The sequence below is a fragment of the Anolis carolinensis genome, chromosome 2 (assembly GCF_035594765.1).
Source record: "Anolis carolinensis isolate JA03-04 chromosome 2, rAnoCar3.1.pri, whole genome shotgun sequence".
Classification (NCBI taxonomy): domain Eukaryota; kingdom Metazoa; phylum Chordata; class Lepidosauria; order Squamata; family Dactyloidae; genus Anolis; species Anolis carolinensis.
In genome coordinates, this window is record NC_085842.1 from 232313830 (window position 1) to 232331267 (window position 17438).

The window sequence follows — 17438 nt, forward strand, 5'->3', positions numbered from 1 at the left end:
ATATTGGGACAGAATAATGCTTTTCGTTATTTTTAATGAATGAAAAAAATGTCTCAACCAAAATAACTTCTGTCATTTAGTTTTTTCTGAGTTCTTCTATTCAAAATATTTCTCCAATTAGTTAAAGGCATCTTAAATCAAATGTTTTTAAGAATTTAATTAACCTATACTTTGCAGCCAAAAACTGTAAGCATATGTCACTATTCATTAAAATGTGCATTTCTTTCTTTAAAGTAATCAGTGCATATACCCTACAATATGTTGAACTTCTAGCTTCACCACAAAATTTAAAAAAAATACAATTGGCTACACTTTGTAAGGGTTAGGGCTGCAGGACCCCCCACAAAAGTATGTGTGTGTGGGGGGGGGGGGGAGACACACAAACAAAACACCTGCTATTTCCTTTACCTGAGAGAATACCCCTCTAACTGACTGCATATTTGTACTGGAGGGATTCCTAAAATGAACATATTGATCAAATCTGAAAATAATTCAATCCTCAAAAGTTAAACTCTCAAATGTGGAGAGCTAACCATATCTGTATATGGCCCTCCCAACATCTGCTACATATAAATATATTTTCTGGATGCATTTTGGACCAAAATTATGTTAATGTTGATTGACTTTTTCTCAGTAACAAAACTTGTGTATGAGGAAAAGAATAAGATAAGTAAATATTGAAATATATAACATACCCATCTTCTTCTTTTAATCCTTTTTCCAAATTTATGTTTATTAAATATTTCTTATTAACTCTGCAATCTTCCAATTTAATTGTGATTTTTAAATACATATACGTATATATAGAGAGAAGGGGGCAATATGAACAGTTCCTATGTGCCTGCAACCTGCATGGATAGTTTTTGTGTATGATCCATCAGAAAAGACCTGAAACAGTTTTGGAAAAGATGCTACCACAGTTGTGAAACCTGCTGCTGACTATAGTTATGATCTCTGGTTTATACATTGTATTTGACCACACACAAAGACTAAAGGTACTGCTCATTGTTTCCTCTATGGATAGAGAGAACAACTGTTTTCCTTCATCTGCCCAAGTTTCTTTGAAATATTTTAGCACACACATCAATCTCACTGTATTTCCTTTGATTCATTACCCTGCCCTAGTCTAAGGATAGACAACTCCTTCTCTCCATCCTTCGTAGGATTTGTCTTCCCATCACTTAAGTATCTTAAGCCATTCTCTGAATGCTTTCCAACTTGGCAACATCCTTGAAATATAGAGCCTGAAACCAAACATTCAGCTCCGGGAAAGTGGGTGGGGGGGGGGGGGGAATCCTAAATGAACTGGAAGGAATCAAAATATGTTTGATCTCTCACACAAGGGGCCATTCATACTTCATCTCCCTTTCCAACCCACCCTATCAAACAATATCCCAAGACACCTTTATAGGTACAGCTATAAAGGGGAGGGAGAATAACCAGCCTTAGCAACAACCACAACAAAACCAGCAAGACACCCCATTGAAGCTGCAGATTTGGAAGAAATGTAAAATAGCAGCAAAAGAGCAACTAATTGATTTATTTGTAGGATTTTCTGCCTTAAATTCCAGACTGGCCAGGGCCATCTTTGGAATGGGATATATGTTAAGGTTGGGAAATTATAGATGAGGTAAATAGGAGAGCAAGTGAAGGGAACTATATGGATGAAACAATATCAAATCACCACTTGAGACTGTAGTCAAGAGGTCATCAGTCACCAAAAATGTGCAAGAGAAATTGTTGGAAAGTTCCTTTTCTCTGCTGTAAACATTGATAAAACTGTGATTCAGGCGCATATGATTGTCTCCCTTTTAAATTGTACGTACTAAATATGACCAAATCTAGTATGTTTCAAGAACTTTTAAACAACTTCTTAATTTGGTTTTAATCTAGGCTGTGTTGTACAGTTTAGTTTTTCTATTATGTTTTAATGGTCTACGACTGTATGATCAAATTTGGTTAACTGATTGACACATTTGCTAAAGGTGATTTGTCCAATGCATTCGCCAACATCCAGTCAATGCAAAAGAATGTCTCAGACCACAGCCCTATTACTATGAAGATTCTGCATACCAGGCAAATGTGCACGAGTAAGTCTTCTGCCCATTTTCAAAGCTTCTCTGAAGAATCAATAGAAATGTCACAGCCACTTCTTTTTGCATTAGCTGGATTGTGATGAGAGAATATCTATTTCAATCACACCCAGTGTTTCTCATATAATGGTTGGAGCCCTTACTAAACTGTCACTTATAACCACATCTTTTAAAGCTGAATGCAGAAACAAAGAGAAAAATCAAGAAAATGGTCTATCAAAAATAATTTGCTAACAACTGAAGAAAAGGAACACTCTTTAGAATATTCATCTATCTTTAAACCAAGGCAACATAACATGCACAAGATAAGCTGCAGCAGTTGGTAGTTCAGTGTTAGTACCGTCCATCATGAATTAAGGAAATCCAAAGGAGCACACCAATCCCTTGTGATTGCCCAGTCTCAGCTTTAGAAACATAAAACTGGCTTCAAAACTAATAATAAACATACACACCATACTTACTTGAATCTAATGCTGACCTTTTTGGCTGGAATACATAACCAAAAATGAGGTGTGCATTAAGTTTGATGGTGAGTTAGAATCGTGCATATAATCCAATCTTCTCCCTGCTCTCTCACTCATTCTTTGTTGGCACCTTGCAACCGGTGCCATCGCTTACTCATCACCCCTCTTCTGTCAGGTTAGTCCCTCACTCAACGGACACCCCATCTCACCCAGCGAGACCTCTTTGCTTCAACTCCGCAGCCCAAGAGGTTGGTTTGATGCAGATGCCTTGCAGCCACTACCATCGGCTTCTCTTTATCTTCCATTGGGTTTGTCACTCACTCAGCAGTCCACCTTCTCACATTGGACTGGCAGCCTCAGAGCCTGGCCTGATGGAAGTGCACGGGTTCCTTTTGTCTGTCAGCCATTCCGCTACCTGCCTCCCTGATGCAACCTTGTCTGCACCGTTGGGCCTGTTATTAGGGAGGTAGGCAGCAAAGAGTGAGTGAGAGAGCGGGGAGTAGTTGCCTCCCAACTGGCCTCATTCACGAGGTCTTTAAAAAAACTCCAATTGCACAGGGTATGTGATATTCTGTTCATATATAAACCTAATAAACTAGGCACATTACATTCAACAGCAAATCAATTTTTTGTAATGCACACCTTGAAAATTGAGGTGTGCTTTACATTTGATGGCACGTTATACTAAAGGAAATGTGGTATATATATATGGAAGACAAAGAAGACCACTGCAGATTGGATTGTGTTGGTCTACATACATTGAACACATACAGTCAGCAATCCCAGTTTGGGACCCAATGTTCTTAATAGATCTCAACTCTCCTGTAGATTTCCATAATAGATCACATACAAATGTCCAAGGTTTATCAAGTTGTGGCTTTTGATGTGTGTGGGAGTACCAAAAGACAAAAAAATAGAGGCTTGTTTCTTACAGTCAGGAGATGGCAAAGGATAGCATAGAATTAGGGATAAAATTGAAGCTCAGGTTTTAATGTGTAATCTAAATGGGTCTTAGGGTGCATCTACATTGTAGAATTAATGCATAAACTTTTGCTTATATATTCTTGTTTGCAACTGTGTTTGGTAACGCTATTAAGTTTAATAAGAGAATCTGAACATGCTTAACCACAGAAAACTCACCAAACAATATATTCACTGGTACATATAGGGATCACGTTGAGGGCAAAGTACCCAATCCAGGGGAGGGATATTATGGCTAAAAGGAGCAAAGTGAGTGGGAAGCAAAGGTTTGAGCTATGGGACTAGTCTGGAAAGGAAATCTGTCACAGTAATCTCCGATGCAATTTTTTAAAAATTATGTCCCTTGCACTCCAACTGCAGGTCATCAAGTGTTAGGTAATCAAGATTTGAGAGGTCATGTTCATGTGAACCACTCTCTTGGGGGTTGTAAAAGTAACACTTCATGGAAAAGTCGCAAAGGTACAAGGGTGTCTGTTTATCCTCTCCTTGGATTATGTTTGTCTGGACAACTACTACAATCTTTACTCTTCAGATTGATATCAAGTTTCCAAATTGGGGAAATTAAGGGAGAATCTTGTTTTTCTAGCATTCTTGTGTTTCTTTTTTCCCTCTTTCTTTTCTAAACTGTTCGCTTCAACAATAAACAGGGCCAGTTGACTCACACCATTTCATTTATTAAAAAAAGGAATAATAATTGTTTAAACGATTACCAGTACTCTTCCAATTCCTCTGCTGAAAAGGTAAATATAAAAGCCTACAGGTAATGCATGAAATCTTTCCATAAATTTACATAAGAAGTTAATGTACTGAATTCATTTGTATTGCTATTAACATAAAAGATAAAGGGATAATAAATGGTGTTAAAATTTATATTGTGCCAATCATAGTTTCTTAAGGAATGTGTTAATTCCTTGATTTTTCCATAAACACAATAGATCATAATTTGCTCTTCCATTGTAAAACTGACAGAGTATTTTGACCTCTCCAGTTTTGTGCAATTATTAATCTTGCTGCTAAACAAGAAAAACTGATCAAGTCTTACTGGTCCAATTTTTGTGAAGAATACAATTGCCGGTGCTAGCATTAAAATGAAGTCTCTAATCAGATTGAACACTATTTTTCCAGCAATGGAAAGAGCAACTGAATGTGTAGTTTTCCTCAATATTTGTAAAGCATAACTGTTCCCTAATTTTTTTTCCAGTTTTGACCATGTTACTGCTAAAGCAAATGCTCTCAAGATATCACCCCTCACAACTGCAGAGTGGCATTCAACTTAACGTTTTGATATCTCATGTCTTCCAAATTCAAGTACTATCCCAAGATGAATTTTTCACTTCCTCTCCATTTTGCCTCTCTTTCTCTGTGTACACACAACCTAAATCTATGCTGTGAGGTAGCAAAATAACATTAAGCATTATCATAGTTTGAGCCACACTATTATGTGCAGTTTGGCACTGTTCATTCACCAATCATGATTTGCAGCCAGAGAACCTGGCTTCTCTGTGGTAGTTTGGCTCACCAGCCTTCAAAGCTACTTGATCTTTTCTGGGTGCCCTTGGAGTTTGGCTGAGATACAGCAAATCACTGGGATTATGGAGACTGCTTTAAAATTGGTTGTCTGCTTTAACATCAATAGTTGTAATTTTTTAAAAGTGATCAGCGACGAGTGGTTCAATAGCTACAAGACCAATAAAGTAGGGCAGCACAAACAAAAGACAAAGCACATGCCAAACCATGTATCACATATGGCACTCCAGAGGTTGGAAATATTACCTTTTTTAGAGACAACAAATCCCAGAATCTCCCACCTAGCATATCCTTAAAATGAGATAAATAAAATTTACAAATATGACACTCAGAAGTGATGACTATCCCAGAAATAAAGATGCAGAATTAGCATTTCTTGGTATAAAACTATAGGGGTGTCTCTTTCATGTTTTTAGTTCTCATACCAAAGTTAAAATCTGATGGTCTCATCTAGACTGCATCTAGTCTGGAACAGACAAGGTATTTAAGCAATGTTTTTGTGAATTAAATCAATTTCTTGGTTTACTATATTCCAGTTTAGTTTGGCCTCATAAGGGCAGTAATATGAGATGAAAGTAGGTAACAAAGCATTACATCCTCTTTGACTGTAATGATGTAGACTATGTATTGCAAATAGTAAAAGAAAAGACTGGAATCGTATTACATGGTTTAAAAAGTTAAAAGAAGACAAATTTAAATGCTTAAATATCTTTTATAAAATTATTATTCATTAAAATAATCAGAATATAGTACTGGAATGTTAGAATATTTGACCGGGATTTAGGAAATCCAGATTCATTGACCAGAAAACTCACTTGAGGGACCTTGGGATAGTCATTCTCATGAACTACCTTGCAGGACTGCTGAAAGGACAGTGACTTAATTTTGTGTCTTAACCAAAAACAGGTGGGTTTTTTGCACCTAGAGTTTACTTTTCAGGAGCCTCCCGTGGCCTAGGGGATAAAAGCCTTGTGACTTGAAGGTTGAGTTGCTGACCTGAAGGCTGCCAGGTTCGAATCCCACCCAGGGAGAGCACAGATGAGCTCCCTCTATCAGCTCCAGCTCCATGTGGGGACATGAGAGAAGCCTCTCACAAGGATGGTAAAACATCAAAACATCCGGGCATCCCCTGGGCAACATCCTTGCAGACGGCCAATTCTCTCACTCCAGAAGCAACTCCAGTTGCTCCTGACACAAAAAAAAAACCTTTTCAGGTGTTTGAGGCATCAAAGCTGCAAACAAGAGTCTAGAAATGAAAAAGAGGCTTTATGATACAGTGCAAATGTGTGGGTTTTCAATATATATATACATATTTTTCTCCCCTACTAACTAAATATAGCACTTTGTATTCATTCCACAGTAAAACCAATCAGAGTAGTTGTGTCCCAGCAGTATGCTAATAAAAAGATCTCTGCATCGTAATATAAAAAAATTCACACACAATTAAAAAAATCACTGTACACAGATGGCCATTCTAGCTTGCTTGTTGGGGGCTCTCAGCTATACTGAGCCATTTCCAATCATAAATTATCTTTACACCCTTAACTGAAGGAGAAATCCAGACGTTTGATTGGATCCTTCTGCAAGAAGCGGATTTTCTGGAATAATGAAGCACAGCAGCTCTTCCCATTGAGAGTCGCCGACCCTGTCGCATTGCAAAGACACCACAGGGAGACAAAACTATGCTTCCCTCCCAACCTACTTAAAAAGTAAACAAATGCAAAGGTAATAACAGCACTAATGATCCTGGCATGGTGCATTTCCGGGGAACAGCCGATTCTGTCTTGTGATAAACGGCTTGCAGTGAACTCTTTCCCTCGGTCATGAATCCCCAGGAAATGCCTTGCGCCTTGATAGTTATTGCTCAATTATGCACTGCTGTTATTTGAGAGTACAACACCCTCTAGGAAATGCAGGAGATGAAAGGGATTTTGCTCCATGATCAGGGGGGACACCTATTAGCGCCAACACAACAGGGCAAGAGCTGATCAGAAAGCATCTTTGTAACTCCAGACACTGTTCAAAGGCTTCGGGTGCAAGCCCTCTTTGTAAGTTTGTTTTAAACTTTGTGCTCATTGTTCCTGCCTTTGTTGTTGTTTTAGGATGAATGGAGCATTTCCATTTCTAAGGATTAACAAGGTTTTAACATCACCGAGTTCAGATGCTGGTATCCTTTTCATGCTTCCTTCCATGCAATACCAATATGGGAGACATTCTCATATTAGAAGAAAGTGAATTCATAATTCTCACTTACGAACACTGATAAGGGGGCATAGAAACATTTTGATCTGAAGAAAAGACTATGAGGATTTAACCTAGGTCATATTCTTTTTTTAAAATCTGGCATATTCATTTGCATGAATAGTCAGTTCTTTGATGTAATTTACTTTGCTTCCGGCTTCTTCACAAGAGTAGGCCCTCCAATAACTGCAATGGTTTGGAGCATAGGGCCACACACACACACAATGAAAGAGGAAAAGCCACAAACTGAAAACACTTTTTTTTACCTAAGAGAACACCTCCCTGGGAATCTCTAGGACCTCTACTGCAACTTTATGGACACCCTCCACCAGAGGCCCTAGAGATTGCTAAAGAGATCATATTGATCAAATCTGAGAATACTGTAATCACATTTGCAAAACTTAAACCCACAAATATGGAGGGATAATTCTGCTTCCCTTTTTGTATGGACCTTCCCTTTATGTGGTGCTGCTAAACAGTATTGTTCCACGGCATTGGAAGTCCCCAATGGCCCATGAAACTCATGCAGAGACACTGGATCAGTGATTTTCTCTGGGACTAGCCTACCTCACAAAGTTACAAAGTTGCTGTGGGGGGAAACGAAAAAAGTTGGGAGTATATAAAATGACTCAAGATCACTAGAGGAAAGAATTTAACAAATATTTAGTGCAGAATAAAAAACTGTAAAGTGCCAAAGGTCTAAGCACCCCACTTTCCATGTCATTGAGACAAGTAGCCTGATTCTTGCTGCCTCATAGGGACCCACCCACATGACACTATAGTACTATGATTCTACTTTAACTGCCATGGCTGCATCCTATGGAATCCTGGTGTTTGTAGTTTTGTGAGACACTAAAGCTCTCTGGTGAGAACTCTAAACACCCTTCTCTAAACTGCAAATGAGGGAACCATGGCAGTTAAAGCTGGAATCCTACCATTATAACTGTGCAAACACTCTGGTGACAAACTGAAAGGAGCTGGCCAGCTCACTTAATAATAAGTCACCAATAAGGCATTCACCATAAATCTACTAATATTGGGATGAGAGGCAATGCATCCTCTCAAACACACACAAAACTGCTTCCCATACTACACACTCAGTAAAAATGGTACATAATTAGGATTCATCACCACAAATCAATGTCAGTCTTAAGTTCATATACACAAATCGGAGCATATAGAACCGGGATCCAGTTTTAACTGAAGAATAAGATTTCAACAGAATTAATGGTCTGGGGATGTTTCACACAAGAGACCCAAGCTCACTTAATGCAGTTTCTTCCATCATGCCTATAGACAACATCTCTGGTGTTCTCCCCTGTTAGCTAAGCTTCTGTTCTTCAAGCTCCAGGGACTGGAGCTGCAATTATATGGAGAACCAGTGGTTGCTACAGTGTTTCCCCGAAAATAAGACAGTGTCTTATATTAATTTTTGTTCCTAAAGATGCTCTAGGTCTTATTTTCAGGGGATGTCTTATTTTTCCATAAGGAAGAATTCACATTTATTGTTGAACAAAGAAATGAACATGTATCATATACTGTACAGCATAACTAGACAAACTGTGAATTCTATCAATAATTTCTTATTACTACCATTATTTCCATGTACAACACTCCATGGTACGTACATTTACCGATCCTGCATGCTCTGGTGTTCTGTTCGGAGGGCATGCTTTCAAACACAAACTTTGCTAGGTCTTACTTTCGGGGGAGGCCTTATATTTAGCAATTCAGCAAAACCTCTACTAGGTCTTATTTTATGGGGATGTCTTATTTTAGGGGAAACAGGGTAGCTCCTTCTCCAATGAAGCCTCTGATTCAATTCAAATTGAAGTTAAAGCGTGATTTTTGTTTGTGTTGACATGTGCATGACTACACTGTTAGCATAGTAGATGCATATAGGAACATATGATCCTGTCTCCCACCCCTACTAAAAACAATGCAGACACAAAAGGCCATTCTATTCTCTAGTCTAGTCACGAGTGTATCTGTCATACAAACCCACTTCTCCGACATTCATGCAGCATTGTCTTACTTAAATGTGAGCAATAAGTCTGAAGCTTTACAGATTAATGTGAAGTCAAATACAGCCCACCAGTTATTCAACAGCAGTTTCCATTAGCTAATATAACCAATGGCAAGAAATGTCGGGAACTGCAGTACAACAATATCTGGAGAACTACAACTTTATCACCCTTTTTATAAAATGTAGAATTACCATATCCACATTTATGTTGGCGCGTTCAACGCCACTGTTTAAGGAGCTCCACTAGCTGCCATTTATTTTCCGGGCCCAATTCAAGGTGCAGGTTATCACCTACAAAGTCCTAAACGGTTTGAGACCCACCTACCTTCGAGACCGCATTTTCCCCTATGAACCTGCACGACCTCTTCGCTCGTCGGGGGAGGCCCTCCTCTCGCTCCCACCACCTTCACAATCTCGGCTGGTGGGGACGAGAGAGAGGGCCTTCTCCATCGTGGCCCCCCGGCTCTGGAACTCGCTCCCCGGAGAGATTAGGCAGGCCCCTACCCTCCTCTCCTTTTGGACGAGCCTGAAGACTTGGCTCTTCCGGGAGGCTTTTGGTGACTGATCTCTGTATCATTGACCGGCTGTCCATTTCAGTGAACGCCTTCCCCAGTATTATAATGGCACTTTATAGCCATTACAGCTGAGTAACCTCCTTCCCTTGATGATATGATTTATTTGCACTCTTAGCACTTTGGCCTAGATTCTTTGAACCTTATTCATGTATGTGGTTTTTATGACTTGTTTTTATGGTTTGATTATTGGTTTTATTGGTTTCTTGTCTTGTTTTTATTGTTCTATTCGGGCTTGGCCCCATGTAAGCCGCCCCGAGTCCCTTCGGGGAGATGGGGCGGGCTATAAGAATAAATTATTATTATTATTATTATTATTATTATTATTATTATTATTATTATTATATGTTCTGTTGGACCATCCATCTTTACTCATGTCTCTCCACTCAATGTTTGAGTGGGAGGAAAGAAGCCACTGAATTAAAAATAGCCTCCTGACTTCACACAAAAGTCACTACGGTTCACTAATTCCTCACTTCTAAGATAAAACAAAAAGCTAAATAAATACCTCATTGATCATGCAAGACTATAACTTTCTATAATCCTCTGGACCATAAGGAGAGTTGGACCATAAGGAAGGCTGAGCGAAGGAAGATAGATGCTTTTGAACTGTGGTGTTGGAGGAAAATCCTGAGAGTGGCTTGGACCGCAAGAAGATCCAATTAGTCCATACTCCAGGAAAGAATGCCTGACTGCTCACTGGAGGGAAGGATATTAGAGGCAAAGATAAAGTATTTTGGCCACATAATGAGAAGACAGGAAAGCCTGAAGAAGAGAATGATGCTGGGGAAAATGAAAGGAAAAAGGAAGAGGGGCCGACCAAGGGCAAGATGGATGGATGGTATCCTTGAAGTGACTGGCTTGATCTTGAAGGAGCTAGGTGTGGCAACAACTAACAGGGAGCTCTGGCGTGGGCTGCTCCATGAGGTCATGAAGAGTCAGAAGCAACTGAACGAATAAACAACAACAAATCCTTTCTGAGTCATTTAGCTCTTTCTTTTTCTATGGCATGGCCTATGACTTGCTCCGTATGTTTATAGCTAACTAATAGTTTTTTTTTCTTTTCTAAACGCCTTTAAGCTTAATGGGATCTATTGTGATGTGTTACTTACTCCACCTAGAGTGAAATTACTATTATTGTTTCAAGCATTACCCTGTTCAGAACTTGCTCCATCATTCATGAGCAGACAGCCCAAAATAAGGCAAAACATACTTTGCAAGACAAAGAAAATTTGAGAGTTAAAAACACCTGTTGTTGAAGGACTCAGCTCCTAAAATCACTGCTTGCCTTCCCATCAACAAGAATGGCTCATAGTGTATATCCTTACATAAACTGAACTACAGTGAGACTGTTTAGAGCAGGGGTCCTATAACTTTTTAAGTGGAGGGCCGGTTCATGGTCCCTCAGACTGTTGAGGGGCCGAATTATCATTTGAAAAAAACAACGCACAAATTCCTATGCACACTGCACATGTCTTATTTGTAGTGCAAAAAACCCCAACAACAATTGTTTGTTTGTTTGTTTGTTTACTACATTTATACCCCATCCACTCTCATCCCGAAGGGGGCTCAGAGCAGTTTACAAGTTGTATGTACATACAATATATTATATTATTAGCATAGCACAATATTAGCATTATATATGACTATATTGTACTATACCACTATACTGTAATATTAATAATATTACATTTAATATATAATATTATTATATTGTATTATTATTAGTATTATATTGTATTACATTATAATATTATTATCAATATTATATGTATATAGGTACACAATATATGATATTACCATAGCACAATATTAGTAAATGAAAGAAGAATAAAATATTTAAAAATAAAAACAATTTTAACCTACATAATTCTACCAGGATTTCAATGGGAAGTGTGGGTCTGCTTCTGGCCAATGAGATAGTCAAGTTAATTAGGATTGTTGTTGTTGTGTGCCTTCAAGTCATTTCAGACTTTGGGTGAGCCTAAGTCTAAAACTGAGGGCGGGGGCCAGGTAAATGACCTTGGAGGGCCGCATCTGGCCCCCGGGCCTTAGTTTGGGGACCCCTGGTTTAGAGCATGAGGTGCAAAATGTAGATGTTTCCCTTTCAACACAACTGGCACTCCATTTCCATAGGTAAGGAAAAGATCCCCAGGAAGGTCAAATGGCTTTATGACTTTTTGTTATGAGAACCATATACAACTCATAATAACCAGAACACTCTATAAATGGCAAGCACTCGTTCTCCTTACCCAATGTTAGGACTGTGTTGGACTAGAGGCATAAGTAATAAATCTTCAAGACTGCTTTATAAGCTCCCAGAGAAAAGACTTCTTAGAAAAATTAGTTTCTGCTTTGTGTATGTACAAAACCACATTACTTCACATGTTAATAGCCAAGTTATTTTAAGAATGCTCAAGGAACAATTTTCTTCTAGTGGTCAAATTCACTAACCAAAGTAATTTGTCATCAACGTAATTTTCATTGTACCATACCATTCTGTCATCTCTTTCTTCTTCTGTCTCAGTCTAGGTCTCATAAATGTGGAATTAGAAAGTAAACAGAACAGAACTGTTTCCAGAAAAGAAATAACTGCAAAACATACACATACAGACACAATAAACATGCACACATAGCAAACTAAGCTTAGCCTTTTCATCTCTGAATTTTAGTTGGCCTGCCCAATATATTTCACACATGAAATCTATTATAAACCAGGATATATAGGCTCATAGAAAGTATGCTGGCTTCTGTTGAATCATGCTGGCACAATAACAAAAGATTTGAAAGAATTAGTAAATGTGGTCTGGGAAGAACTACAATGTATGATTTCCAGGCCTGACATGCAAGCCAGTGAACACTATAAGTCTCATTAAAAGGTTCCATTATAGAAAAGCACAAAATGATTTTGCCATCTCCATAAATCACCTAAAGTCTAGCCCAATGCTCAGGAGCAATGTGAGTAATTCATACACAGCATTTCTTACATTATGCAATGTATTACATTATAATGCATGGATATCATTATATTTAACTGGAGCCAAAAGTTAGTATGCAGGTTTGAATTTATTTTTTTAAGAAGGCTTTTTAAAAGCTTCAAAGGATTACTGTTCCAATACAACCTGCTAGAGTATTCCTCAGCCAGAGCTTTTCTTAATTTTTTTTACAGTGTTTATTAAATACCACAGCACCCTGAAGTTGGAGAAAGATGCAAGCAAACTTATAAAGAGTAATGATGGCATATATGTAGACCAGCCGCATCAACAATGCCATGTTCTCCATGATTAAAAGGAGGATGCATTTATGCAAATACATGTATTCCAATATCTGGGGGGAAATCTGAGATACTATATTTCTCCCCAAATTCTGTTTTTTTCTTTGGTCAACAGAAGAAAATAATATTTAATCTGTATACTTCAGAGATGGCGACTGGTCCTTTGTGATCTTTTGCTCCTGTAGTTGTTTTTTGTTGCAGGAAACACATGGGAATGTTTGATCTTAGATAGCAACTGTTATCTTGGTGGCTGCAGTATCTCCCTCTGTGTTTAGTGTATATGGTTTATTAAGCCAATGTGCTGAAATACACCTAGGAGTTTCTACATATTTCCATGTCCAGCGATAAAGAATGTCTTGAGCCGTTGTGATGGTATGACAGTTATTACAGATTGATAATAATAATAATAATAATAATAATAATAATAATAGTAACTTGAAAAATATGAAAGAGAAGAAACTGAAGAATGACAAAATCAAGCAATACCTAATCAGAAAGTACTGGCTGAACACCAGAAAAATTGAAGAAGCTTGGGAAATTATGAAAGAACAAATTACAGAAACAGCCAGAAAAATTGAAAGATATGAAGCCAGAATCATCCAGTACAGACAAAATCAACTGTTTCAATCAGACCAAAGACGGTTCTACCAGAGTCTGAACCAAACAACAGACACAGTAACCATAAAGCCAGAGAAAACTGCAACAACAAAGTTCTGGAAAGAGCTTTGGGAAAATAATAAGAACTACAACAAAAACGCTGGGTGGATAAAGGAGTTTGAAGGAAAATTCTCACAGAACAAAATGGAACAGATGGAAATAACAACTGAAATGATCAGCAAACGAGTGCAAAAAGTCAAGAACTGGACATCGCCTGGTAGTGATCAACTTCATGGATTTTGGCTCAAACATCTGATTAGTTTATATGGAAAAATGGCCCAACAATTCAATGAGATGCTGCAGAAAGGAAGTATCAGTGAATGGGTAACAACTGGAAGAACATACCTGATACAAAAGGATCCAGCAAAAGGAGCAGCACCAGGAAACTACAGGCCAATAACGTGTCTGCCCACTATGTTTAAACTACTGACTGGCATCATAGCTGACAGAATTCAAGACTATCTTGAAGAAAAAAAAATCTTGCCAGATGAACAGAAAGGCAACAAACGGAAAAGCAGGGGCACAAAAGACCAGTTATTAATTGACAAAATGATTCTGGAGAACTGTAAAAGCTGAAAAGCTAATCTTCACATGACGTGGATTGACTACAAAAAGGCCTTTGACTCACTCCCACACAGCTGGATCATCAAATGCCTGGACGCCATCGGGATTAGTAAAAACGTTGGCACCTTTATTGAAAACATGATGGAGCACTGGAAAACTGAACTGTTTGTTGGAAATAAAAGCTATGGACTTGTCAACATCAGGAGAGGAATTTTCCAGGGAGACTCATTGTCCCCTCTGCTTTTCATTATTGCCATGATCCCTCTGTCAACAATCTTACAAAAAAACAAATATCGGCTATCAAACATCTAAGAAATCTCACAAAATTTCCCATCTGATGTACATGGATGACCTGAAGCTGTATGGGAAAACGGAAACTGAAATCCAGTCTCTGACTAACACTGTCCGAATTTTTAGCACTGATATCAGCATAGAGTTTGGCTTGGATAAATGTTCGACAGTGGCATTGAAGAAGGGAAAAATCATTGAAAGTGAAGGCATAAATATGCCTAATGGCCAAACGATCAAGTGTCACCTGCCAGAGGCCTATAAATATCTGGGCATATTACAGCTGGACAACATCAAGCATGAACATGTGAAGACTGTGGTCAGTAAAGAATACACACAAAGGGTCAGACAAATTCTCAAAAGCAAGCTCAATGGAGGCAACACCATCAAGGCCATAAACATCTGGGCCATACCTGTCATAAGATATACTGCTGGCATCATAAACTGGACACAGATGGAACTGGACAATTTGGACGGAAAAACAAGAAAACTCATGACCATTCATCATTCACTGCACCCCCGCAGTGATGTTGACCGGCTATAATCTGCCTAGAAGATCAGGGGGCAGAAGACTCTAACAAGTAAAACAAGCAGTCAAAGAAGAAGAACATGCCCTGGCAGAATATGTAAAGCAAAGTGAATAACCTGCTTTGATTGAAGTCAAAAATCAGAAACTCCTCAAAGCACAGCAGACAAAAAAAGTACAAGAAAACCACACTACAAACTAGAGCTGACAGCTGGCACAACAAAACATTGCATGGAAAGTTCCTTGACAAAATTGAAGGAAAAGCTGATAAGGAGAAGACCTGGCTATGGCTCACGAATGGGACCCTGAAGAAGGAGACAGAAGGCCTGATCCTTGCAGCCCAGGAGCAAGCCATCAGAATAAATGCAATTAAGGCCAAGATCGAAAAATCAGCTGATGACCCAGGTGACAGTCGCTTTGACGAAAAACAACAGGAAAAACTCAGCCGCTTTCAGGACCTCAAGATTGAACTTCAAAGACTCTGGCAGAAACCAGTGCAGGTGGTCCCGGTGGTGAAGGGCACACTGGGTGCCGTGCCAAAAGATCTCAGCCGGCATTTTGAAACAATAGACATTGACAAAATTACGATCTGCCAACTGCAAAAGGCCACCCTGCTGGGATCTGCGCACATAATCCGAAAATACATCACACAGTCCTAGACACTTGGAAAGTGTTCGACTTGTGATTTTGTGAAACGAAATCCAGCATATCTATCTTGTTTGCTGTGTCATAATAATAATAATAATAATAATAATAATAATAATAATAATAATAATAATAATAATAATAATAATAATAAGGCTCGAGATGGGGTACAACATGGTTAAAACAAACAGAAAAATATGACTCCATTAAAATGCACATATCCCTTATCTGAAATGCTTGGGATCAGGAATGTTTGTTTCTTCTGATACTTGTGAATCAGTCATAAAATGACACAGGTGTGGTTGGCAGGTGCAATTTATTATCTGAGAAGTAAAATGAATGACTAATGAGTGAGAAAACAGAAAGGCTTAGTTAACCTTCTGTTCTAACAGCACCTCCTATTCCTGAATACTCAGAGGGATTTTTCAGCTGTTTGTGATTCCGTTGACAAGTCTATGGACTTAGAGACGATCCAGATGATCCTTCCTAAGCATCCTTTTCCTTGAAGGTAGGACATGAGTTCTTTGGTTCTCTGAGGAGTTCTGGTAAATTAGGCATTTGGACAGATGACTTGAACCATGGTGGAGAAAGACTTGAGATAAATCAAGGTTCATTTTGAAGCTTTCTTCAGAACTGTGAAAGTAATGAAGAAGCTATTCTCTGCTAACTATATCGCATCACCAAAATCACATCCAGTACATTTCGTTGGACAAATACATTCTAGGCTTCCAGACTTCTAAGGAAGAGCTCTCAAAAATTAACAGTGATGAATTCACAAACCATTTTGTGGAAAAAATGGCTGAGATCCTTCCTAATTTGAAGGGTGGACTAACAAGGTAATTCAGGCATATATCAGTTTTGATGAATGAATTTCAATCTCTTCAATCATGGGCACATATATACTAACCACTTATGTCAATGTGACACTGGCAGAGGAGAAAGCGATTTCACTATGTGGGTAATTACATAGGAAGTCATGGTACCAGTTCAAGGCCTGGATGATCACAAACCAGTTCCAGGATCCACAGGATCCATAGCTTTATGGCTGTGGGTAATCAAGATTTTTTTTTTACTTACCCCCTCTGCTGCTACAATGCACATTAGATCTCCAGAGCACCCTTCCCTTAATCTGTTTCAATGTGCAATGGGGATTACACTTAGGTACGCTGATGCACATTACAGGCTCTATTTCGGTGTATTCCCCAACTTTGCTTATTCCAGTTTTAATGAGCATTGCTCTGCATATCCGCAACATTCGTCTAAACACAGTGCTGTCAAGCAGCCTTCAAACTGCATTAAGTGGTCAGTATAGATGTGTCATTAGTGGGGTGGACAAACCAATTGGAAAGACGGGGCTAACAATCTGTTTATTAAACCCTAATCCACTCTGGCTAATTAGAACTACAAAGGAGGGCTGGCTAAATGAATAGCAGAGACTGTAAATGCATTTAAAAGACAGTGTTACAAAACCTTTATTAAAGAGGCCTTCATTAGATCCCACCACCTAGTTTCTAACTTTTTAAAAGTAAAGTCTTAAAGAAAGTGATGGCAGCAAAACTTCAAGTCTCTCTTGGATGAAA

At 38.6% G+C, this 17438-nt stretch overlaps 1 protein-coding gene across 2 annotated transcripts in view; it reads right to left on the reverse strand.

The window, feature by feature from the left end:
- Positions 1–17438, reverse strand: part of focad (focadhesin) — a 166404-nt gene that overhangs the window by 87676 nt on the left and 61290 nt on the right. The gene's annotated exons all lie outside the window — the stretch shown is intronic.